The following is a 27,181-nucleotide window of genomic DNA, read 5'->3' as shown; positions in this document are numbered from 1 at the left end:
TCCCAGGCTGCATCACTTGCCTCAGAACAATGCAGAATATCCTGCTGGCTATGACCACAGCTTGCAATCAAAACATTGTTTTCCTTCTCATTTCAGACAATGCTGCCAGTCTGACCCAACTACAAAAAGCCTAAACTGTTCAAAAGATGCAACAAACTGCACCCTGTACATTTGGTCAGTAACCAAGCACATATTAGCAGCCAGTGCAGTCCATGCTCCTTTTACTTCCTGGGAGGTGACAAAGGAGCTGAGGTGATAAGTGAGGTTATGGTAAGATTCAGAGCACCAGAGAGTCTCTGCTACCAATCCTCGGTGCCGCAGCAAGGAAAGTGTTGATGCAGGAAAGAGTTACTACATAGAACCATGGAAGCATAGAATTGTTAAGGTTGGAAAAGACCTCTAAGGTCATCAAGCTGAACTGTTTACCCATCACTGTCATGTTATCACTAAACCATACCCCAGATGCCACATCAACATATTTTTTTGAGCACTTCATCATGCACAACCTCTCCAGCTCTAGCCAAGATATGCCCATGCTTCTGGTAAATCTGTGCTCGATTCAGTCAGTTCCTCAGCTCAAATTGTTTACTTTTCACAAAGCTGAGAACCATTCCATGGTTCGTTGAAGCCATCCTCGAAAGCCTTGTCTAGGTTCCATATTGCCTCATATGAGAAGCAATACAGTGGGCCTGATGAGTAAGTCAAGAAAAATTCATTGCATCTCTTTGCAGCAGTAAAATGCACTTTTAATTTTCTGTAGAGTTAAAACTGAAATTTTAATTAAAGAAATTGTGGGAGAAAACAAAAATACATTTAGAAAACCAATTTAAATACAAAACAAGAAAACAAAAAAAAAAATGCAAGGACACCCCAAATGTTGGTTTAGATTTCCTGCAATGATTAATACTGTAGGTAACAAATTTCATTAAGCTGTAATGCATTAGACAGCAGAAATAAGTAACACAGTAGCAAAAAACCTAGTTCAAATTGGTCCAGTTCTTGAAAAATAATTTTTAAAGCCAAGAAGTTCCAAGTCATGGTTAAATATATGGGAAATTTTAAATGTCATCTGCTTCATCCATTTTTATATGTGCAGAGTGCATAAAAAGCCCTATTAACCTCGAGCCTCTATGGTTTCACCAGCATGGTGCCACAGGAGGCACGCTTCAGTCCTTTAGCTGAACTGTGCATAGATACCTAAATGTGCTTTGAACAGTTTGGATTCATCTGCAGATTCTCATCTCTGGGCACCCTAACTTGCCTCTGGAAACCTGGAGTCTATTCCCTCCCACTCCATGCATCCCATAACCTCTGCCTGAAAAGCCAATCCTCATTTCAGTAGTAGCAGAGAACTGTCAGAAAATCTAGTGCTGCAGAATTCATTGGTTTCACAGTACGACAGAGGGGATTGCAGAGCCTTTGTTGGTAAGCTGTGGAGTATTGGAAGAAAGATGTTGGCATCAGAAATGTGACGGACTGAGTTATGCTGTCAACAAAGGAAAGGAGCTCTGCCAGCCAAGCAGCAGCCTCAGCACAAAGCTCTATCTACCCATTACCCAGCATGAATCATGAAAAGCTGGTATCCTCCTCTCGCTCTGTACTGCCTCAGACACATCTTTGTTTCACAGGAAGCATTTTGAACAAGACCATTTTGGCAAAGGTATCTCCACATGAGCATTTGTGGATATATTTCAAGCCAATCCCCGCCACCTGATCATGTCTAGCAATGTGGAGCTGTGGTTTGTTGCCGGCAGCAGGTCTCCAAAGCTAGTACAACACAGTGGAGTTCTCCAGGTAGGTCATCCCCAATGATGATCCACAGTCAAAGAATTTACTGCATCCTTTGTGTAAATGGCAAGAAACTGCCACTGAGCTTAGTGTGAGTAATCAGCTAAGCAATGCTGATTGGTTCAAAGTGTCAGAGGACTGTAACTTGCTAGGGTTTTTTTTGCTAGTCAAACATCTTTTTCTGTTTTTGTGTTTTTTGATTCTTGAAAGACTTGCAAGATTTTGCTCTTGTAAGCCCTCTGTCAGCATAAGAAAAGGTTATTGATACCTATGGACCACTACATGTGGGTCTCTCTTCAAGTGGGTGTTTATGGTCTGCCCGAGAAAACGCATTACACTGCCTCCTGCTCTGGCAGCATCTAGGGCCGCGTTGGGTCTGCCAGACCAAAAACGTTCTTCTTGGCTGTGGGAATGTGTATTATCAAATAGCCATCAAATACTGTCTTGGGCTGTAACTAACCTCTCATATGAAGCCAAAAAACAGCTTGAAGCCGTATTGACATCCCTATAATAGCTCCTACACACTGGGAAGCTCCTTGTTTGAACCTAGCCTCCCAGATGTGACAGTGTTAAATTTTGCCTCTGGGGTGAGATAACCTGGAGGGAATTGTTTAGAGGTGTTCCCATGTTTGTTTGATGTTCTCCTTTATTTGTCATTTTTTCATGTGCTTTGCTTACTCTCAAGGAAGGATTTGTGTGACTGTGTAAATGATTGAAGCACCATTTTCTCAGTCTTACCTGATCACTTCTTTGCGCAGTGTTCCCTCCTTTCTTCCTGAGACTCTTCCCTTTGTGACAAAACCACTGCTAATTGCACAGATTAGCTTCAAATCCAGGATCAAGGGTTTAGTGTTCAGATTTTTTTGCTCTTCAGACATTTTCTTTTCTTCCTCTAATTATGAGAAATTTGCAAAACCACTAATTACAGGATTGAAGTGATTTTTTTCTTCTGTAAGTTGAGGAAAAAGGCTAATTGGGGGTATTCTTAGTTGACTTTATCTCATGTTTTGGGAGGTTGATATATTCCATTGTATCATTAAAAATACAGTGATGGTGTTCAAGAGTGTTTACAGACACATACGGCTGGAGGCCACACTGCTGAGAAAGGAAAGCCTGGCACTGTGTCACTTCTACCATTCTCGAGTGAGTGATAAAACTGAACCACTCTAGGCACATAGTCTGTTTATACACATTTGCTAGGTTAAATGAAAAGACATGTTGTGTTCCTTGTCTATCAAAAATCTGTACATGCATTCAGAGTGGACAGCTGGCATTCTGAAAAGCTGTTCCAGGCTTTTAAGAAAAAAAAATTATATAAACTGCCATGAGAGACCTCCATTTCAAACATTGACAAAGACAGTGTTTGTGAGACTGCTTTGTTCCTCAAGGCAGCAGGGACTGGGAGGTCCATGTGCACTTCCCAACCAAGTTCAACCCTATTTTCTCAGCTTTTACCAGATTAAAAAAAAAAAAATCAAAGATGGGGGCAGGGAGCAGAGGTATATATTTTCCTATTTTAAACAGGTTTACTCCTTTTCATAGTTTGGAAATAAATTTTATCCATGATTCAGTTATGGCAGTAAAATTTCACAAATTGATTACAATCTGAGCAACTGTTTAACATTACACCTTGCCATGCTGGGCTAAAACAACCCCAGGTGTCTTATTCTGGAATAAACAGAGTTACACTGAGAGTCAACCTATGAAGTGAAAACTGTGTACATAAAAGTAGATATTACTAATGATGTACTTAAAACTTTCAGCCAAGGTAAAGAACTTAATGACATGGGGGCGGCAAAGATGAAGCTAGATAAAAGAATAGCTTTTCACAGCATTATATTGGAGTTATTTTTCTTATGTACAACCACTACAGAGCTTTCCTTGCCCTTAGCAGTAGCCAATCAAAAAAGTGCAAAAATGGCAGATGACTAAGGCATCCTTAAAAACAAGCAGCACCTGCTTATATTTAATAAGCACCAGCTTATTAAAACAAAAGCTGAAAGGATCAGCAGCAGATACATTATGTGGCTTGCTTTTATGTAAGTTGGATTCATTTGTGTTCAAGCTTACAGACAAACAGTTCATGATACAAGAAACTGCCTGTATATTGTCTGTTCATGTGATATTTTGTTTCTTGAAAGCTTCTCAAGAGATAATAAAAAAAAAAAAAAGGCCCTTCATATAGTTACATTTTATCATCAGACAATGAGAGTGAAGAATTATGGTTTACTCGCCCACGCACTGAAGAAAATTGTATGCCATTTCTGCACCCTGATTGGCTGAAGACTGCAAGGGATAGATATATTTTCTTTCTCCTTTCTTTTGTTTCTTGTTTTCAGGAAACTTGAACACCCTCTTTCCTTGGTTTTCCCACTTGTCCATCTAAAACCTCTAATGGGATTTTACCAAAGGTGCTTGGTAACACTCCCAGACCATAGGAACAACTTTTTCCTATTATTTCTGTTACACAACTTTTTTTTTTTTAACAAAAAAAAGCATCTTTTTCTGGTTTTGCTTTTTGAGGCAGTGAGGAAGAAAGGCATTGAACAAACACATAGCATTAAAGTAATAAAATACCAAGTGAATTTCCTCTATATTTTAAGCTTATTATTTTTTCTACTTTGGTCACACATAGCTAAGAAGCATTTAAAGTGATGCAAATTATTAAAAAAGGGTTATTACAAAAACCACAGCTTCATCTGCCACTCTTCCACCAGAGAATCATTTTTCCCCCTCAATCACCACTTTCAAGTTCTATAGCTTAGTGTAACCATTTTAATTTTTTTCTTTCTGGAAGGCATGAAGATAAATCATGCATGAATCAATACATGAATGAATCAGCCTCTGGTCTAGCTTACTGATGTACTCATCATTTATATCCTTGCATAATTTACAGAAATTGAAACTGTAGCTTGGCTTTGCATTTAGCTGAATGTGGCTTGTTTACACAGTCCAATAGGGTCCCATGTTCCAAAAAAGCTAATTTGTAGGGGTTGCTCAAGCAGGATGAAAACACCTAAAGCTTTGTGCTAAATAGATGCAGTTAAGAACCAAGGTATCCCAGTACTTTAAGACAAAGCTTGGTAGGATCACCAGCCTCAACTTTGCTCCATGGTCTGACTTAATTCAAAGGGAGTTTTAGCTCCAGGTTCCTGCAAGGCCCTGAAACACCTCCCACACCCAGTTGTTCCCCAGCTCCTGGGCTTGTCCCTCAGATAGCCAGGATTCAGTTTCTGGGACTACCACTGCCTAAGTAGCTGGCTTTTGGATCTTAAACTCAATTGTCCTCTATCACCAACCTTAAGATTTGATGCCACAAAAGCAGTCGCAGTAACTATTCCCAGGATTTTTTGAAAACTCCCTTATTATCAGCATGTTCTCTTCTCCTTTCTGTACCCTCTCTTGACATATATCACTGGGACAAGGACTAATGGGAACACAATGCCTGCCAGATTCCCCCAGAGAGCTCCTCAGGGAATGGTATTCTTCCTCCATTCACTCCCTTTCCTCCCAAATACACCCTACAATTCTTCCAGGCACCAAAGGAAACAAGGGGCCCTTACAGACTACCTGCCTCCACAGTCCATCTTATTTTGGATTTCACTGGCCTTTGGTAGGGCAGCTCTGTTTCTATCATCTCTCTTGGTTGCATTCTCCCAGGGATGTGTCTTTTATATTCTGAATTTTAAAATGTTCCAAGGAAGAATTTGTGTCTCTCTCGAGTATTTGTTTGAAGTGCTCAGATTCAGCAGTTACAATTACAAAACAGAAGAAGCCTATAGGTGACGAAAGGGTTTTCTGGATTGGAAGGATATTTGCACTTTGATTGCAACTGTCAAAGAGGATTTCACAGCTATCCACTTTACATCTCACCCATGCAGCTGACATCAGAGCAACCTTCACTGCTTGAGTAAAAGGAGACTCAGGGAGATATATTATTCAGTTTTGTACAGAGAAGGAACAGAAAATGCACTTTCAGAAGCAGTCTAGAGCTCCACATTTAATAACATCTGCATTTAAAAAGAAACACTGGAGCGTGGTCTTAATGAGTTATTGTTATTTCCTAAAGGCACAGATTGAACGTTTGGTTTTGTGAAAGTCAGAAATCTCAAAACAGCCGTGTCCCATTAACACAACACATCAAACGTCACGGGCTGGTTTTTGGTTCAGCTGAAGGCTGAGGATCTACATCACTGGCAACAGCCACACATATGGTACATACAGTCAGGAAATGAATAACTCTGCTTGAACCAAAGGGAGCAAGGGTGCAATAAAAACATATCCTGCAAAGGGATCTGTAAAGGGAAATGGGAGGAAAGCTGAGCTCACATGAGAATAACAAAGCCTGTCTCACTCTAGACCCCATTCCTCTGCAAAACACAGCACAGGAAAGGGCCCAAAGCTCAAAATATTATCAGGGAAATATTTCCAGGCCAGTAACTCAGCTTGCATGACAGTCTGTACCCAGGATGCCAAGAGGGCACCAAAAGGTTCTCCTTGTTCTGAGAAACCTGGCTTCTGAGCAGAGCCCAGCCCTGGAGTGCAGGATGCTGATGACTATGTTTGGCTTGTCACTGATGAATAAGTTTTCCTTGTCAGTCACCCAAATAGCAATGGTAACTAAGAGGTCAAGACTACTTGCTCTATATCTGCTTGTGAAGTAAGAAACTACATATTTTATTTGGCTAAGTCAGGCCCAGTTTTAATATTTTTTTCTATAACCACAGATGGATTTCGGAAGCAGTTAAACAACAAGCATGCACAGAAGGTCTGGGAGACAGTACAAGAGCATGCACTATCTTGGTATTTCTGATATTCCAAAGAGAAACAAAAAGAAACAAAAAGGTGTGAGTCCTTTATAACACACTATAATGGTGTGAGAAGAAGCATAAATTCTGGTTTGGTTTGGTTTGGTTTGGTTTGGCGTGGGTGGTGTTGTACTTTGCTCTCCGTGACTTCAGTCTGTCACCTCAGGCAGAAAGAAACTCCATTGACCTGCCTGGAAAGTGTGTTTCCAGAAGAGAAGCAGGACCTGTCAGTCACTAAGTGGGTTAAAAAGAAAATGTGTCTTGTCTTGCTTAAAAATTAAACAGCTTTGCATGGTGACACTTTGGTGACGTGGGCTGTTTCAGTGACACAGAATATCTAGTGATAACATGAGCATGCCCCACCTGTTTGCAGAGAGATATTTGTGTTGCACAGACATATGCCTTGTTGATACCTTTGACCACCTACTGTCTTGCTTTGTCTGGTTAGTATTTTATTGATTTTTTGCATAATCAGCATATTCATTCATAAAGTAATTAAAATCAGAAGTATTTTATTGTGTGGATATCTGCACTGAGTTGTGACACCTGGCCTAGGCAGTGCACATGAACATATTTTACTCATAAATTTTGTGACATGTCAGTAGAATTCTTTTGAAGTAATTAGCCATCACAGATGAGTACTAAATCAGATGACAAATTAAATTTTAAAAAATTAATTGTTCCTTCTCTCAGATTGCCATTAAATGGCAAGATACTTCAATATGTTTGGCAAAGCACTCTACTTCCTCTTCTGTACATTTGTGTGAAATGAAAAGTACATTTTGTATTAATGTAGCTATATGACATCTAAAAATAAATACCTTGTGATCTCACTTTCACCCAGGAATAAATGAGAGCAAAGCTAAACTTGCATCTTCAGAGGAGCATGCAGACAGAGGAGGTGCTTGGGCCACTTGGACTAATGGTGCTATTTGTAGCACCAGTTCAAACTGCTCTGAAGTCAAAAACCACATAATTGGCCTTGATGGGCTTCAGACCTCTGGTTGCTGTGACAAAAGTAAGAATTTGCTTGAATTGATCCAAGAATTTCAGTTTGTACTTAAATTTCAGTAAAGCAAATGATGTAATCTATACTTTCTTTAGGTTATCATCATTTCTTTGTTGACAGTTGAGGAACATTTGTTCCTCAGATGTAGATGAGACGTATACTTGTATATTTTTGTTAAAGAAAGCAGATGTCAGAGTAGAATTAAGTGCTTGAAATCTGCTGACAGTTAAAGACAAATGGAGGTAAGACACGCTGCACACTGCAGCAAAACCAGACTGGGCATGTTGAAAGAAGCTTTTTTTTGTACCTGTTCAAGAAGAAATCCTTGAAATAACTTTCAAGAAACGAAGCGCCACAACTAAGTTAATGACTCACTCTATTCCAGCTTTCTTTGGGACCCTAGATATCTATGTTAAATGAACGTTTGCTTTCCATATTTGGAGTTGCGTTTTTTTGTGTGTCACCACACTTGTGGATCCTACCTGCTGATCCAAACTGCCTTCCCAAGGGATGCATATCTCTGGATGCCAGCTACCATCAGGACATGGTGTTTCTCAGCTTGGAACTTTGCTGGCAGAATATGGAAAGAAGGGAACAGCCAGTCTGAGTCATGAAACATCTTTGTGCCACTGCTCAGGATCACACTGCAACAGGAGCCCTGTGCCAGCCATGGGTATGCCGACTCCACACAGTCCCTGTCTTCTCAAGGAGCACAGGGGGGTCACCCAGGCACCCCTGAGCTGCACACGGGCAGGACTCCTGGAGCTCCAACCTCCTACAGCCCAAATGGTGGTGGCAGCTCCACAAGGTGGCCATGACCAAAGTCATGGATGCAGGAAGGAGCAGCCTCCCAGAGTATCTCCCTGCTGTGGGCAATGGTGCCTGCAGCACTTCCCACGCTCTGTGCAAAGTCAGCAGACAGTGGTTGTCTGATCCAGCCTCTCTGACCTTGCAAGAACGAGAATATGGAGCAGTCACATGGCCAGGGCATTGGCAAAGAGGCTAAAAAATCTGCTCCCAACTGTTTCCCAGAGAGTGTTTACTTACTCCCAGCTGACAGGCATGACTGACTGTACAAACACTCCTTGCCCCTATGAGGAAAAAATAAAAAAGCAAGTCTTCAGCAGAATTTAAGTTTGTGTGACTTTGCTCTCAGATGGACTAAGAGGGATTATGAGGCCGGTAGCTGCCTTTTGGCTGGGAAATGGCAACAAACAGCTGTGAGTTCAAAGACCAGGCAGAGTCACCTCTTGAGTTATGATAATAACTAGGGTACAAATGGCAACAGACTGTGAAACAGAATTGCCATTAGACTTAACAACAGACGGGCAATTGCTCCCAAGTCCTTTCAATATTGAAAGGTGCAAATCAATGATTTTAGCCCCATGTTAAGTAAATAGACTTGGGCTCTTCCAGGCGGGAAGCCTCAGGTATGAATTCAGATAGAAGGGCAGCAAAACAGGGACCCACCCTGAGCAAAGGTCCTACAGGGTAGCAGCAGCATCTGTCTGGTGCTCGTTCCGTTCAGCAGGTTCTTTGCCTACATGAATGATGAGCCCTGACTGGAGAATCACAGGGAAAAAATGAGACAGTGGGCTAGGCATAAAAAAGGGATCACAAAACCTGAAAGTGGGGAAAAACCAAAAGAACAGAAAAGGGAAGACAAGTGGGATGTGGAAAAGAAAACTGTCCAAAAGAAGAAATACTGGTGCTTGTCAGAGGATGGACACCTCACTCCTGACAACACATTCCCCACAGGAGGCAGGAGTGCTGCAGGAAGGAGCAGGGTGACTCCGAGCACCCCATCCTGCCCCTGAGCCAGGAATGAAGAAAGGACTGTGCTGGACCATGATGTATGGCGGACTGTACGGCATGAAGTGTTGGTGCCTGGGTGAGACAGAAAGCCAAGGCCCTCTTTGTTGTCTATGCATCAAAGCTTTTCTCATTTTTACTTTCAGAAAAGCAGGATGTGACACCTGTTTATCTGCCCAAATTTTAACCAGGTCATTTTTTTTTTCCCCTTCAGTGTACACAGTGTTTTTTTTGTGGTGGCATTTAGGGCTGCTGAGTGCCCTCAAAGTTACCCTGTAGTTCTCCCTGTCAGAAGTCACAGTTAAGGAAAATATATTAGCAAAACCAACTATTTTTTCAACAGTACTTTGGTTGAAAATGCTTATCCACCCTTCTGGATCTGCTACCACCTATGTCTCAGCTTCAATTCTGCAGCAAGACTTCCTGTAATCTCTCCAGTGAAGCTTCGCTACACACAAATCAAATTAAGAGAAGCCTTTATTGATGTGAAATACAACAGAGAGAACATTTCCCAGGCCATATATCCTAATCAAATGGATTTTCCTTTCAAATTTCCAGCATGATTTAGATTTTTCATGTGTTACTCTGCTGCAAAAATTGCTGTCATGCATGACCAAACTGCATTATGCTTTCAAAACGGTCACTGTGTTGAAAGGAATATGGAACACCAACATCAGAAGTAATTCAGCTGCAGATCATTCTCCTTTGTGGCAAGAATTGGGTTTTGGCCAGCAGGACCAATCATCCATCTCTCCAATAAAATGCAAAGCAGCACATTAATGTATTCGGAGGATTTTGAACAACCAGTTCTACTTTATAGCAGCTGTTGGTAGTCTGGTGTTCTTAAACCTGGTACTCCATATTTATTAACCATCAATTTATAGGCCAGATCTTTAGCTGGCTTACATGTGGATTGCTCTGTTGGGGTTGCTCCCCTGTATTACACAAGTTGCAATCTGACCCTAATATACTGCTCGCTTCCATATATATAAATAAGGTATTTGGAAGAGAGAAGAGAACTCTTTAATGCTTTGCTTGGAAAGCAGATTACTGTCTTTTTTTGACGTGAGTGCATGAGAGGGGCAGGGATTGAGGACAGATAGTCACCAGTGGGAAATACAGTGTTTGATCTTCTTGCATCCACGCATAACTGATCCAAGGATTTTAGATTTTTAAAGTACTAGTTAGTGCTGACAAAACCTCCCTGACAAAAAAGGATTGATTCAGAGCTGCAGAAACAAGACATATCAAATTCCTTTAGGTGTCCTCTCTTGAGAGTAAACACCTATTACAGGATACTAAGATTGAAAAATTAACAAAATATCTAATTGAAGAAGAAGCTTTTGAACCAGAAAGCCTTAGTCCTCTATCTGAGGTCACTGCCAGCCACATCACCCAGCACTCCCAACACCGGAATGAGCCACACAGTCACCTCACATGAGTCTGTCATGGGTGGCCCTGCTTGTCACTTCAGATTCAATTTTCATAAACACACCAGTGAGGACCTGTGGGGCCAATCACTGGTACCCCTTAGCTGAGTACGAATTGCAGAGCAGGACTTGATAGGCCTGATCGACCAGTCTCTGTGCTGATGAAACACCACTAGTGGTGCTGGTTGTGCACAGAGGCAATGGAGGAGCTGCCTGCCAGAGGGCTCTGATTTGAGTCAGAAAGGTGTTCAGCAGGAATCCCAAGCAACAAGCAAGGGCTGACTATGCTCCAAGCAAAAGAAAATGAAGAAAAATTAATGCAGCTGTAATTGTTTTGGGTTTAAAATACGTGTCATTAAATGCAAATTTAGTGATTTTTCTTTTTCCCCCCAGAGAAATCAGTTTTTAAATAAACCACAGTCCTCCCCCCCACCACAGTGCTGTCAGATAATTTGTCACAGACTGTGCTGGTCAGCTGAGTCCACTTCCAGCCCCTATGCATTCTACTTTACCTTACATTTTTAGATGCCCTGTTACATCAGACATCAGGAAAGGAGCGTAACAGTATTTCTGGGCTTTGCACTAGGTCAGTGGTTTGTTAATGTTTCAGCCATGCCAGTGTGTGCTGAAATGTTCTGTACCCTCTTTGAAAGAAATCTCATCATAAATTCAATTTGCATGAAAAATGAACCACGGCATAATATTTTATAATCATCTACAAAGACCCTTTGGTTACAAACCAAACACTGAGTTTCTTTGCAGGAGAATGTAAGTGGTATGAGCAAACACAGTCACCTCCACAGCTCCTGTTCCCACTTGCTCTCCAGCCTTGGAGAGGGCAAGAATACAAATTCCTTCACGCTGGTGATAACAGCACCAGTGACAGCAGTGTTGACAAGGCAGGGCCATTTATCAATCTCTTGCCTGACCTCATCCAGAGCTCAGCTAAAGGAGAACTTGATGTCACCAGGCACTGTCACCTGCCCACAGGGGCTGCCAGCTCAGGACCTCTGCAGACCCTCCAATGCTCTCCAGAGGGGCAGAGTTCTTTCGTTTTGCCAGACACATCAATTGGGTTTGAATTTGGGTCATCCAAGCATGATGCACAGTGCTAAAAACACCAAAGCGTTGCCTCCAGCATCATTTCATCCCACCTCAATCCCACCTAGTCTTCACTTTGCCAGGGTGGGAAGCCCACCCGCCTCGGTTAGCTGAAAGGAATTCAGGTGCCTGTGCTGCTGCTTACATGGTCTTACCTCTTGCAGCACAAAGAGGTGCACATCAAATGTGGTCTTTGGAGATTTGTGTAAAATAAATTAAATTAAATTAAATTAAATGAGAAAATGCAGGTGGAGCTACAAGTGTCATCAAGGTATGAGGGAACACCTGATCCTTCTCATCATAAAATCCTATTTTTCAGCTGGCTAGGATTTTGTCAGGCTCTGGGAAAAGCAAGAGGAATTTTTGATGCTACGAGTCTCCCCACAACTGAATCTTTTATTTAATTACTTGATAGAGTTTCAGCAAAGTGGTTTAGCCATTTCCAAGAATGAAACTGGCGGCAGGGGAAAGAGAGAGAAATGTTGTCAAGGCAACAGTAATCCCATTATTTTTTAACTTCTGAGTGCCTGAGTAGGCAACCTTTATATTCTTTTTATGCCATTTTTATACATAATAATAATAATGGTGGAGACAATTATTCTTTTAAGAAAAGAGCATGCCAGGGTAGTAAAGGGACAAAGGGATGTGCATTTGCAAACAAAACAAGCTGGCACCTTCACATTGTTGGCTGCTGCATCTGCTGCTGCTATTTTGAAAACAGGCTTTCAGGGCCTGAGCACTCTGTTAGCAACATCACTTTAAATTGCCCTCCATCCGGACAAGATCAAGACACTCATTTCCCTGGCCTGAAGTGCAGTTGACAGCCTCCACGTGTTTGGGGCATATGTTAGTGTTCAGTAATCATTGCCCTCCAGATTGTATGGCTCATTGTCATTTCTCACACAACAAAATGCTTTAAATGTGGAGAAGGGCTCTGCTTTATGCTTTGAGGAATGTCCCTGGAGAGAGGATTTTAATTTCTGCAAGATGAGGGAGACTTTTGAATCATATTGCATCAGTTACTATTTGTCAGATAAGATGTGTTCTTACTATGAACTGAGCCTACAGCACATTTGTAAAGTGCACTAAATAAAAGGAAAACAACAACAAAAAAATTAAAATAAAACCCCCAAAAACAACCAGCCTCTCAAGTGCTGTACTTTCTTGTTTTCCTCTCACTCTCCTAGAGCAAATGAAGTGAGTAAAAAATTTCAAGGGTTTGTTTTGGGGTTTGTTTTTTTTTTTTAATTGGAAAAATACAAGTCTGTTGATACAAGCAGGAATGTAGATCAGATATTTTTTTAGGAAAAACAAGTAGAGTGGAAAGTGACAGTAACAATTGAATAGATCAGTTTGTGTGTCTACTTAGAAAATATTTTACTTCCAATTTTTTTTTACATTTGTCTACTATTTTTCTTTGAGTTATTTCTGGTGTTTTAATCCCATTGCCCCTTATTTTTACATTTTCATACTGCAAGATATGGAGGCAGCAATTCCTACAATTTGCTGGGCTACAGCAAATGAAACTTAAATTCTATGCAGGATTTTTCCACTGAACCTCTGGCCTCTATGTCAAGCCATTTTATTTCTGTTTCTCACTGATTAAGGAAATTGCTATCTATTACAAAGGCCTTATGGAAAAACTGGAGTATTCTGTTTGTATGTTATATGTAAAATATATAGTATTTTCATATTTAGACTTTTATTTATTTAAAATATACAGTATTTATGTATTTTTATATGTAAGTGTTTACCCATGCATAAGAAATCAGATGGCCATGAGAAGATACCAGACAAGTTATAGGAGATGCCAATGTTATTGATTTTGTTCTTATTCAGATTGAATGGTCTCAAAAAGCAGGACTTTCTCCACTGCAAAGAAATCTTCCCTGGCTTCTGCTCATGTTTTGCAGCATTCAGCAGGGCCTGTGTGTTTGATTTGCCTTGAGTATTACCCTGCTGTGCTACCTCCCACATCAGCAGAGCTTGTCACCTTTCTGCCATAGGAAGCTGAGCTCCCATTTCTTTTTAAAATATGTTCCAACAACCCGTGCAGCTTTGTACCTTGCTAATATGAGTGTAGGTACTGGATCCAATCCAGCACTGTACACCAATTAAGTAACTGCCCTTTGAGAACAGATGTGACATTTTAAAAAATCGCAGCAGAACGGATTTCAGCAAAACATCAATCAAAACATTAGCAGCACTCTGAAGAATTTCTGAGAATATCAGGGACAGTTTTACTACTGCAACAGCAACAAAAAAAAGCCATGGCAGGAAGAGGGGAATAAACTTGTTAAATAACAGCCAAATCAGCCAGTGTGAAAATCTGCCGAGAAGTTACTGGCTGCAAAGGAGTACGTGTGCATACACCACACCACCAGCACAGAGATACAGGATGTTGTCAGTACAACGCAAACCTTCACTCAGCTGTCATTAAACCACAGGCTTTGCTTGTCTTGGGTTGTTAAACTAATTTTGAGATGCATTTCATGGAATCAGCTGTTCTGCTGTATAACTTACACCACCTGCTCTCCACCTGACAGGGTAAAGTAAGCCACTTCTTGTCATGTGGCAGTGCTGAAGAAACAAAGCCACACGTGCTTTCTCCTCCTCCCCAGCCCTCTCAAAAACAGAGTGTTTCACTAGTGCACAGAGAGCTTAGACCCGACACCTGAAAATGCTTAAATGTGTATTGAATTTTACTATTGAATTTCATAGTTTGACCTAGTGCAGGGCTTAACCCTGCCTGTAATTATAAAAGTGTCAAGATTCCTGCCACGAGGAAACCATATTCTTGTACCTTAGAAGGAATAGGAATAGGGTATTGTGACCACAGATGTACATGTGACTTTTCTCACTAATCCTGCATTGATCAAACCCTCTGTTCCAAATAATAACAATAACTAAGTGTACTGCATTCCCAAGTGGTGCAGGCAAGAGTCAACAGAGTTCAGGCACTTATAACATGGTCAGTACTGTGTTTACTCAATGCTAGACTTGAAAAGCAAACATGGATGCTGTATAGCTGTCATTTTAATTATTACTGTAGCACTGGCATGGTGGAGAAATCCACAGCTGTGAAACAGCAGCTGGCAGCTGCACTATTCCTAGTGTCAAAGAGGTGTACCACCTGATGGTTTTTTAGCTCTTCCAGAGAAAGGAAAGGTTCTTTGCAAAGAGTGATTTAAGTCTGGTGATAGACACACACATATGTACAGTGACATCTCTCTAATTAAGGAGAAACTGAGGGTCAGACACAAGAAAATCAGGTCTTTCAAAACGTAAACCAGAACCAGAAAGGGGCTATAGATGTCGCCTCTCACATCAGGACATCAGGACACATTTCTAACAACGAAAAACAGCAAGGGTGGCAGCATCAAGTAAGCATTAAATGGGTTTGATGAGATGGGCTCCCCAGGAATCCTGTGCAGTTTTTGGTCTGGTAAGCATTTGCAACATGCTGAAATGCCCCAGAGTTGCCCTCTTCTCAGTTCTGCAATGTATCTGACCTTTCCATATCAATTCTTGCACAATGTGGATAGCATGAGAGCTTTAACCAAGAAAGACAAATGCCAACATACACGTTGTCTGTCTTGGGTGCTTTTGCTCAGGGATTGCCCCAGCCTCATTTGCTGTATAGTGAATGAATGACACTTTTGCAGATTTAACCTTTGCTTTATGTTATTTTTCATTTCTCTGAGTCACAAGGAGTTTATTCTCTATTCTTGGGCTCACTTGCAAGGAGCACAATTTCCTTTCTCTGCTACAAAATGTGCACACGCAGCATACAGACATAAGAAACACTCTTATGATATCTCCTTGGGTGATTTCAAGAGACGAAGCAGCTAAAAGGAGCAGCATCTCTGTCTGGTTTACATTCCTGCTGAGCAGGTACAGGCAGGGGACATATCCATATGTGTCTACCAGGGCACCACTGTACACACACAAAAACTCCTCTAGAAATTGAAGCTCTGCCACAGGGAAACTCAAGGGTCTTTTCAGTGTCTAAGGTGGGAATTAACACTTGCAATTGTGTGCAGCATTAATATCCTTGGGGCAACATTTCTCATGCCATAGAGGCATAATTCTATGGTTTATTTTGCTTCTAACTACTCATCGTACCTCTCATAAAAAGTGAAGTAGAATATTATCTTGATTTGCTCTTGCTTCTTTACAGAGCACACTTTATCACACTTTACAGATCACACTTTGTCCAGTCTGAGGACACTTTCAAAGCATTAGTCAAAAAGGACTGTTTTCCACACTTTTGCACATCTGACAACAAAACAGATTTCTTTCAGAGGGTGAATATAAGGACTTTTGGAAAGTCGGGATACTTAAAGCATTGCTCACACTAGACATTAGATTTAGACAGAACTGTGAAATCCCAAATAAGTAGGCATTTTTAAAAATACTGGCAAAATCTGTAGTCTTTCTAGGGAGGCTTTTCAATGCTGAATGCTTAAATAGTGACTTTTTTTCCCACCAATGGATCAGTGGTGGCACATGCAGTAAGTTTCAAAAGAACTCTGATCTTGTCTCTCCTTGTTCACAGAGATCTCCCTACATATAAATTTTCACAAACTCATTTGTGGAGTGATTTGGAATCCATTAAAGGAAAGTGTCCCTCAAAACTGAGATGTTAGAAATATTTTGTTAGCTATGAATCCTCACTCCTTCCCTCCACCAAAAGTATTCAAAGCAAGATGCTACTTTATATCTTGAAGACTGTGCATTTTCCCCCAGATCAGCCTTTTCTGGGTCAGAAAATATCACCATGGTTGAAACCCTCTAAGTTCCATTTGTAGACACAAAGACTTGAGTGAGATGGGCTCCATCTTCTTTCCAGAAAGGCCAGAGATTGATATGCTGCTGGTGTTCATGAGCAGGATTTCGTACTGCACCCACACAAACAGCACCAGGCCCCAAAGGTGTAGTTAATAAGCAGGGATTTTTGAGCCAGGACAATGACTTCCATTTGCAGCCCGTTCCTGTATGGTTTCTCATCTCTTCCCTGGCAACACACACTTGATTGCTCCACATATGCAGCGTGCACTTTGCTGCAGATGCCGAAAGGAGGATGCACTTGGGATGGCATTGCTGAAGGCCAACAATTTCCCTGTCACCAGCCGCAGAGGGACAAACCACCTCTGACTTGTGGGCAGCATGTGCCAAGAGTATGCACTTCACTGTCGGGGAAGGGAAGAGGCAGGGAGAGCCAGATCCATTCAGCAGAGAGGAAAAGTAAACAAAGTGAGAAGGAAACAGGGCATCTTGGCAAACTGCAATCATCTTATCTAACAGGTTCAACACCACCAGTTTGGCACATTGCCACAGATATTTCTTCCAGTGGCTCCCGGTGTCATATGGCCCAGAATGCCTGCCTTCTCCTACTGCACTGCCACATGTCTATTTTGCCATGGCACTTAAAAAAGCCCCAGCTGCATCTGTGCAATCCTTGTGAACCCCTGCTTGGTGCCAGCATGTTAATTCTCTTGGAAATGTTTGCGACATTTGAATCTAATTGGTCTTGGCAACGAGGGACAGACACACTATTGCTGTTCTGTCAGCAGCTTGCATTGCGGTGACTGGTTCAAACTTCTAGGGAACTGGGAAGGAAGCTGAGGGACAAACCTACTGGAGCTGTAACAGTTTCCAGTGAAGCAAATAGTGCTTGCACGAAGCATGCACCTGAAGCTGCACTCTGACCTTTGCTGTTCAACAGCTTGAAATTTTACACAGTCATTAACAAGAACATTATTTTTCAAATAGTAATTTGAGTAACCAGAGGGTCATGATTTCTGCTGTTAAATATTCACATCTAAGTTGAGTTACAGTAGCAATCTCCCCTGAAGTGGGAAGCTACGCGCAAGTGGGGACGTGATGCTTTGATGAGCTGACGTAACTTCCTAAAGTTATGCATAAAATCTGTGGCATCATGATAGAAATGAGCTCAGAAATTGCTAGTTGTGGTCCAGTCCTTGTACCCACACAGACAGTGGTCATGAATCATTTCTCAAAATGACAAACCTAAGGAGAAAAGGACACTTCTGAGAAACAATGAAAACCAAGCTCAAAAAGGCATGCAAACCTCAGTTCTGTAAAAACCTTCCATGGATGATGCAGAATGAGCACCTGTGCATAGCCAGGATTAAACAATTAAAGAATTTCTATGTCTAAGCCCAAGCACCCCAGTGAATTCTGACTATGAACAAAGCCTTTCAATACTGTAGGCAGCAACAAAACATCGTTGGCAGCTTCAGCTGTGCCACAGACATCTGTGCCTGCTATATTTGCAAAGCAAAGGAGGAAGACTAGGAGGATGTCTTTCAGAAGCAGGTACAACCATCTCCTGTCCTCCTGGCAGCAGTGAGAGCAGCAAGCTGACTCTCCACAGCACTCCCCACCTGTCTCCATTCCCTGTTCATTCTGCCTCTAGTTTTACTTTCTGTCAAGAAGCAATTTTTTTTGCATTATTATTATTATTATATTTTGGGCATCATTGCCAAGAAGCCTGAAGCTGGCTTTGCAAAGCCCCAGTGAAATTCCAAAGAAAGACGTAAGTCTGAGATTTCTGTTAGATTTGCTCAGAGATAAATCTCACCTGAAGCATCCAGATGGCCAGATTCTGCATTCATTTGATCTACTGCAGTTTCAGATAGCATGTCCAAAGTTATGTCCCAAGGTAGGAGTTGGCCAAACAGAAAATAAGTTCAGTTCATGCACCAGCAGAGACAGTATCGCATTCTCAACTACCTCCATGTGACATGAACATCCCTGTGAAAAGCATTCTGTGTCTGGAAAGCAAAGGGCTGCAGCCCCACTTCAACCCAGAGATCTTTTCTCCAAGGCCACTTTCTTGCATTGCTGCAAGAATCACAGATTTATCTCCTCAGTGTGCCAGCTCTTGGCAGAACTACTTAGTATATATGTAAAACATATTATGACATTTTGACAGCTCCTCTGCGTGGACATACCTTAGAGTCCTGTTACTATTCTCCTTCTCAGCTGTAGCAGGCAAGCCTGAAGAACAGTTGCAGTAATGTTGGTGGGCACAAGCTCTGCTGAGGGTCTCCAGAAAGCTCTGCTCCCCCACACCACTGACAGAGCAACTATGTCTATTAATCTGACACCATTTAATATATTACAAAAAAAAACCCCAACCAAATGACTTAATGGTTTGTTTAGCAGCAACTAAAGCGATGAAAAAAAACAAACCAAACCAAAAAAATCAGCCAAACAGGCAGAATACCGTAATGGTTTTTAATTTCATTTTAATTTGTATGTCACCTGCTGTTTTCTACTACAGGAGTGAATACTTTGAGAAATTTTGTATATGAAAGTCCAGCCTGTATGAATATGACTTTTATTTTTGGGACAGCTTTGGGTCAGAAGTGTGAAATGTTTTCTTTTGAACTTAATTTCTCAAATATTTCTTTACCGCATAGACATAGACCATAGACTACAACTTCTGCATCAGTGAACCATAGACTATGTAAGCATATTTGCAGCTGGGAGTAAGAGCACACAGATTCATAGTGCTGTGTTTCTGCTGTGAGAGAAAGGGTTGGATAGTACTTGTCACCAGGCTGAAAATAGAAAGCTACAAAATCAAGGGTCTTCGGCAAAAGTCTGAAAAAACGTAGCAAATGTTAAGAATCCAGGTTATCTGCACTAGTAGCTCACTGTCTTGCCTTCAGCTGGTCTCTGACTACAAACCCACATGCACACCACCTGAAATGAGCTTAGTGGTCCCCACACATGTGAACAAACACACAGAATATCCAATAAGACAACCATAACATTTACCTGGCAAAATGCACAACAACTGGCAGGAGATAATCTGGCTGCTGCTTGAAAGATAAATGGCAAACCACCAATATCCTTCATGCCTAGCTTCACACATCTTTGTTTATTATTTATTATTTATGGGGCAACAGAGAGAAAAATCTAGAGTGATCATCCTCCATTTAATAAGTGGTACAGTGTGCATGAGAAGAAAAAATGGAAATGACCATGTGCACCTCCTGCATGAAAAAAAGCCTGTAAGCAAACAATTCACACTCTAGAAGCTCCCATGCTGCCTACAGGACCCATACAACAGGATAGTGTGAATTTCTTTGCCCAGAAACAAAGAGTCTCTTCAATTCTGACAATGTGAGGTTCAAGGATAAAGGTCTGGAAATGCTATCAGGAGACATATTTGAGCAATGAAGATTTTAACAGGCACTTGTGCGCTGGGCGTCTTCACTCTTCAAGCTCCACTCTTCATCTCATATCAAGGATAGGCAACAACCTTCTGGCAAGCTGCTTTAGGACTCAGGGAGATGAGACTGGATGGCTTTTACAAAACATGGCAAATGAAAACTAAGGACTTACAGAGTACTGTTAACCTATTAAAATTGGGACAGATACTGAAATGTGAAAAGAGAACAGGAAGGAAAATACTCTTCAAGGACTTGTCTACTCATACAGGTTATATTTTATCTGTATTTTACGGACACTTACAGTATTGTAACACCTCTTTCCTTACATTTGGACGGTTTGTGTATCACTCCTTATTGTTTCAAAACAATGGTGAGAAAATGGGGGAAAATGTGCTGCTAGTAAAAATTTCTAAGCGTTTCCAGGAATGTTCGCCTTTCCTGGAGGGAAAAGTTCCGGCTACTATTTCAGTAACCCATCCTGTCACACTGTCAGCTTGTTTGCTCTCGTTTTCAGAAAAGCATTGTACAACTAGCACTAAAACCCTCTCCAGCACAGGGAGCAGCTGTACAGCATAAAACTGCAACTAGTGCCTACTGAGTCAGACCACTCAGAAACATGCTGCATGGTATTCTTTTTCAACAATGAGAAGACATATGCGATTTGGGAAGTGCATGTGAGTGAGGACATGTCCTTCACTCCTTTATCCTTGTTGGGGTGTTAGAGGGCACCTCCTTGCCTATTACCTCTAGTATTCACAGACGTGTCTTATCCCTTTCTGATCTGCTGGTAACATTTGCAGCAAGTTCCAGAAGCTTGATGCCCAACGAAAAAAGGAATCTTTCCTTTTGCTAGCTTTAATTTGATCCTCTGCTAATTTGATCAAGTAGCACAGGCCCACTCAATGTATCCACCATCTTCATTTTTATCACAAAACCTTCTGGTTTCCAAACTAAACAGTCCCAGATATTTAATCTCTTCTCTTAAGGCAGCTGCTCTACCCTCTTGAACATTGTAGCTGCCCTTTTTCACCTTCACTAAGTCCTCTTTGAGATGAGAGACCAGGATTTCACACGATACTCAAGATGCGGACACATGAGATTTCAAATGGCAGAAAATAAAGCATCTCCTGTCCTCAACATCCTTCCTGATGGTGCCCAAGATTTTTTGGGCTTATTTGTCCATGCTGCACAGTGAGTTGATTTTGGCAACAGCAACTCTGTAGCGGGTTGAGTTCGAAACCAGGCAGAAACACCAATTAAATGTAGTGGTTTTGATTCAAAATATCCATTATTTACTTATTTTCCTTCTGTGAGATAAGAATTAGGAGAAAAGCAAAGCAGGCACAAACCTTAAACAGTTGCAGTACAATGAAAGAGCTTTATTACTAACAGAATTAAAAGTAAAGAGAAAACAACGAAACAAAATTAAAGTAAATTCCCCCCCCCCCCCCCTTCCAGCACTTCTCTCCTTTTATCCAGCTCACACAAGGGATAACAGAACATGGGATGTTAGTCAGTGTTGCAGTTCTTGAAAAGTCTTTCTCTTATGCTTAAGGAAGAAAAGGTTTTCCTTCAGTTGCACGTGGTTCCCAAACTGCCACCAACAGCACACCCGCCCGGAAACAAACAGTCTGCTGTGTGTAGAACATCTCTCCCATGAAGAATTTCACAGTTCTTTCATACTACAAAACATGGGCCATCACATGGGGTTATTCATCTTTTTAAGGATAAGTTATTTTGGCCTGCACACAGAGGCTTTTCTTCGCCACAAGTCTCTAACAGCCTCTCACTACTTCTATATAGCCTGGCATAGGCACTCTTCACAAACTTCATAGGCACACGAGGATACTCCATCCCCCCATGTTCTTCAAATGGATTAAAGAGACAAACAGTTTGTGGTATTACGGTTTCTTACCACGGCATGCAAGAAGGTTTCTTTTAAGCTGCGCGCCAGAATCGCGGCACCGCCCTCTTCTCTCCTGTCGCCATTTCCAGCTCCGTCCCACGTGACTCACTTCTCTTTCTCTCTGACTCTGAAACCGCCATGTTGAAGGGTGTTCTTGTTCGGGCTTGACGGTGGGGAAAGCCTCGCTCCCTCTGTGCTGCTGGCTGCACGGTGTCCTCTTCAGTTCAGCACGAAGTGTGCTGGCTGCAGACAGGAGGCTCTGCCGGCTCCCGCTGGCTCCGCCGGCTCCGCATGGAGAGGAGAGGGACCCGCCTGTCCCCAGAAGCTGCGCTGGATGGGTTTAGCTGTGAGCAGTCCATGGCTGGTTTTAGCTGCCTGCGGCTCTGGGACAGTCCCCCCCAGCGACCCAGGGTCCGTGCCGTGGTGCTGAGAAAGGGGGAAAGGGGCAGTGGCCCCGGCCCGGCCCAGCGGGGCCGGGAGGCTCGGAGCCCCCCCCACCTTCCAGCAGCCGAGCTCCGACCAAAAGGGGAAGTCCCGCCTTTCTGTGCGGTTTAAATATGTAAATTGTGAGAAGCGTAATTGGTCTTAAAGACTGTCCATCAACTCAGGGTCAACCCAACACATTCCACCCCTCGCTTCTTAAAATTTACATATCCAAAAGTTACTTAAAATAGCAAAACCAGAGCTAAAAGAAAACAAATTCCATAAACCTCCACCCCTAGAATTTTTACCACTACTACAAAGCAAATTTCTTCTATTATTCTACTTAATGTTATAACTTTCTACTTGCTCTGCTTATTATTTTCTCCTAATTAATCTTCATCTCACAGCGCTCATTAATCCCCAGCATCTCCACCATTGATGTAGCGGGTTGAGTTCGAAACCAGGCAGAAACACCAATTAAATGTAGTGGTTTTGATTCAAAATATCCATTATTTACTTATTTTCCTTCTGTGAGATAAGAATTAGGAGAAAAGCAAAGCAGGCACAAACCTTAAACAGTTGCAGTACAATGAAAGAGCTTTATTACTAACAGAATTAAAAGTAAAGAGAAAACAACGAAACAAAATTAAAGTAAATTCCCCCCCCCCCCCCCCCCCTTCCAGCACTTCTCTCCTTTTATCCAGCTCACACAAGGGATAACAGAACATGGGATGTTAGTCAGTGTTGCAGTTCTTGAAAAGTCTTTCTCTTATGCTTAAGGAAGAAAAGGTTTTCCTTCAGTTGCACGTGGTTCCCAAACTGCCACCAACAGCACACCCGCCCGGAAACAAACAGTCTGCTGTGTGTAGAACATCTCTCCCATGAAGAATTTCACAGTTCTTTCATACTACAAAACATGGGCCATCACATGGGGTTATTCATCTTTTTAAGGATAAGTTATTTTGGCCTGCACACAGAGGCTTTTCTTCGCCACAAGTCTCTAACAGCCTCTCACTACTTCTATATAGCCTGGCATAGGCACTCTTCACAAACTTCATAGGCACACGAGGATACTCCATCCCCCCATGTTCTTCAAATGGATTAAAGAGACAAACAGTTTGTGGTATTACGGTTTCTTACCACGGCATGCAAGAAGGTTTCTTTTAAGCTGCGCGCCAGAATCGCGGCACCGCCCTCTTCTCTCCTGTCGCCATTTCCAGCTCCGTCCCACGTGACTCACTTCTCTTTCTCTCTGACTCTGAAACCTCCACGTTGAAGGGTGTTCTTGTTCGGGCTTTACGGTGGGGAAAGCCTCGCTCCCTCTGTGCTGCTGGCTGCACGGTGTCCTCTTCAGTTCAGCACGAAGTGTGCTGGCTGCAGACAGGAGGCTCTGCCGGCTCCCGCTGGCTCCGCCGGCTCCGCATGGAGAGGAGAGGGACCCGCCTGTCCCCAGAAGCTGCGCTGGATGGGTTTAGCTGTGAGCAGTCCATGGCTGGTTTTAGCTGCCTGCGGCTCTGGGACAGTCCCCCCCCAGCGACCCAGGGTCCGTGCCGTGGTGCTGAGAAAGGGGGAAAGGGGCAGTGGCCCCGGCCCGGCCCAGCGGGGCCGGGAGGCTCGGAGCCCCCCCCACCTTCCAGCAGCCGAGCTCCGACCAAAAGGGGAAGTCCCGCCTTTCTGTGCGGTTTAAATATGTAAATTGTGAGAAGCGTAATTGGTCTTAAAGACTGTCCATCAACTCAGGGTCAACCCAACACAAACTCCAAGATCCTTTTCCTGAGTTGTAATGACCATTTTCTAGTTTAGCATCATGTAAGCATGATTTAGATTATTAAATTACTAGTGCAAATGCAGAACTCAAGCATATTTTGATATCATGTCTAAAACTAAAATGCAATCCAGCCCTTTTTCCAGACCTTGGAATACGGATTTATTTCATTCTTTGACTTTTACTGCCTAAAATCTGGTAACAGTTTTCAGGGGGAAAAGTTTACAAAGTATCTTAGAAAACTTAATTTTGTAGCATTTTCTTGGTTGTCTGAAGCACAGTGCATTACTTTAAACAAGGTCTGCTTGCTTTTCAGGACTAAAATTTAAAGCAGGCATCCTTCTAAGCTTGGTGAGAGCTTAGTCTTATTTTTTTATTGCTATCTCTATAAAGATTATAAATTGATTATAAAATTAACCTTAATAATTTGTTGAGAATTGATTGCATTAGGCATTGCACTCCTTGTAACTCATGAGCTGTCACCCCACACAATATATAAATAAATTATATTCCATATAATTGCTTCCAAAGATATTCCATACAAGTATTGGATGTTATAGCTAAGTTTGGCAGATAATTTTAAAGCATAAGAGCAAAACCAAAGCAGGTCATAGGGTGAAAATTCCTCATGTGCTGAAGATTGCTGTCAATGTAAAATAGGTCCCGCTTTTAAACTTTGGCATTGGAGAAAATTCCACCTATTGTAAACTGGAGCTATATATTTGGTTTGCAGATATTTTTAGCAGTTCACTGGACTACTTCATATGTGTATGGAAACCACCTGCCTCAGATGACTGCTTTTGCTCTGCATGGACTTGACTGTTTTGCTAAATCTGCTCCTTGTTTTCTATCAGGATGTTTTGGAAGTGGACTAGACAGCAGTCCCAACGATTGCTACAAAAACAGCAATTGCCAGACAGAGGAACTGATGCTTATGGATTTGTGCCAAAAACAATTGATCTGGCTATCCTGACTGGGTAAATACCAGTATATCACTTGTAAGGGTCTGAGAGAAGTGTATTCATGCCTGGTTCTAAAATTCTGTTCATTGATACTTTTGCTAAAGGGAATGAAAAATAAACACACAGAATACTCACTGAAAAAAAAAAAACAAACAAAAACACTGGATGCTTGTTCCACAGTGTGTAAAGTGCTGTAATATTCTTGGTCCTTGGCTCTTTATATGACTTTTTATGACTTGACTCTTTATATGACGTCTACCAAAATCTGTATGAGCTAAAGTCACCTGTTTGAAAGTGCTATGCAGGCTGGAGAGATTACCCACTTTAAATCAGCGCAGTTCTGTTTCATAGCCCAAAAGGAAACACCTAATCATTTTAGGTTTGTTATTTCCTTTCCTACCTCCTTCTCACATAACAGCTTGCCTCCTACCTTCCCTACTGAGACAAGCCCAAAATATGTATATGAAATCTTGCAGGAAAATCTTCTTCCCTTTTCTGTGCTGGGTCCTTGGACCTTTGTTGTTTCAATACTCAATGCTCTACATCTGGCAGAGATGTCTTGCTACCTCTCATGATAGAGGACTGTGTCTTCTCACACGAAGACAGCAATGAGAAAAAAGCCATGGGGAGATGGTGTCTCCCAGTTTTGTTTATAAGTCTGCCTGGGCCAGCAGGTCTGTGCTTTGCCCCTTGTTGTGGCTCAGACAGGGCCATTCATTATATGTCTACCGTGTAAACAGTACAAGTTTTGGCTTTTGTTGTGTATAGATAAAGAGAAACTCTGCCAGAATATCCTGAAAATCCATTTGAATAATCCCATATTCGGGGAAAACACAGACAATTCCATTGCCAAGATAATGCCTGCTGAAGGAATATCCTTCACCTCAAGTACAACTTTTCTCTATTGGGTGAGTCTGCTGCTGAAAGGGTTGGATGTGAGGGTGACAAGGAGAGAGGATTATAAAATCAAAAAATCATAGAACTGCTTATGTTGGAAAAGAACTTTAAAACCATCAAGAGCAACTGTTAAACTCACGCTGCTGAGTGCACCAATAAACCATGTCCCTAAACACCACATCTACCACATCTTCTATGTACCTCCAGAGATGGTGGCTCAACCACTTCCCTGGGCAGCCTGTTCCAGTGCTTGACAACCCTTTTGGTGAAGAGATTTTTCCTAATTCCAATCCAAACCTCCTCTGGTGCAACTTGAGGCCATTTCCTCTTGTTCTGCTGCTTGTCTCTTGCAAGAGACTGACCCCCACCTGGCTATGACCTCCTTTCAGGTCTGTAGAGAGTGATAAGGTCTCCCCTGATTCTCCCCTTCTCCGGGCTAAACACCCACAGCTCCCTCACCCGCTCCTCATAGGACTTGTGCTCTACATCTTCACCAGACCATTCTGATTCCCCATACCTCTCAACATGGGTGGAGGATTTCAGCAGGGGTCTCCAGTGGTTTTATCCAACACAGCAGAGTCTGTGGGGGCACCTTTGTGGTGAGAGGAAACTGTAGCTCTTTTAAGTTAGGATGTGATGCTGCTGGGAGTCCAGAAGGTCATGTTCTGTAATTGGAAACAAATTTCAAAAGGAGACTGATTCTCATTTGATGTTTTCAGACATGTCAGCTTAAAGCTAATCAAGCAAAGTAATCTTTTCTAGTCCTCTGAGTTTTGAGCTAATGTGTTTTGCTGGCTAAAGGATTTGATATTCGCCCTACTGTAAACAGCCATGAAATCTGAGATGTCTTTTGTCTCCTTGTGATTCATGCAGAGACCTGTAGCATTTTAAGCCCAGCGATCAGTATAGAAAATTGACTTGATCAAGACAAAAATTGTGGTTTATTTATCAAAAATTAACTAGCTGTCAAAGAGCTGAGTAAAGCTGAAGAGCTAAAGAAAGGCAAAGAACAAAATGTGATTGCCACTCTCTCTTGTGTAAGAAGACAAAATGTGACTTCTTCATGATTT

General features: G+C 42.0%; 1 long non-coding RNA gene across 1 annotated transcript in view; it reads right to left on the bottom strand.

Moving 5' to 3' along the window:
• LOC116442753 overlaps positions 1–26,768 on the bottom strand; it is a 128,747-nt gene extending 101,979 nt beyond the window's left edge. The window contains exon 1 of the long non-coding RNA XR_004239636.1: positions 26,629–26,768. This is a non-coding gene — a long non-coding RNA (uncharacterized LOC116442753). The remainder of the gene's footprint in view (positions 1–26,628) is intronic.
• Between the last annotated feature and the right edge of the window lie 413 nt (positions 26,769–27,181).

This window comes from Corvus moneduloides, chromosome 4 (assembly GCF_009650955.1).
Source record: "Corvus moneduloides isolate bCorMon1 chromosome 4, bCorMon1.pri, whole genome shotgun sequence".
Lineage (NCBI taxonomy): Eukaryota > Metazoa > Chordata > Aves > Passeriformes > Corvidae > Corvus > Corvus moneduloides.
The sequence above is the reverse complement of the archived record's forward strand: the minus strand, read 5'-3'. Positions and strand labels throughout refer to the sequence as shown.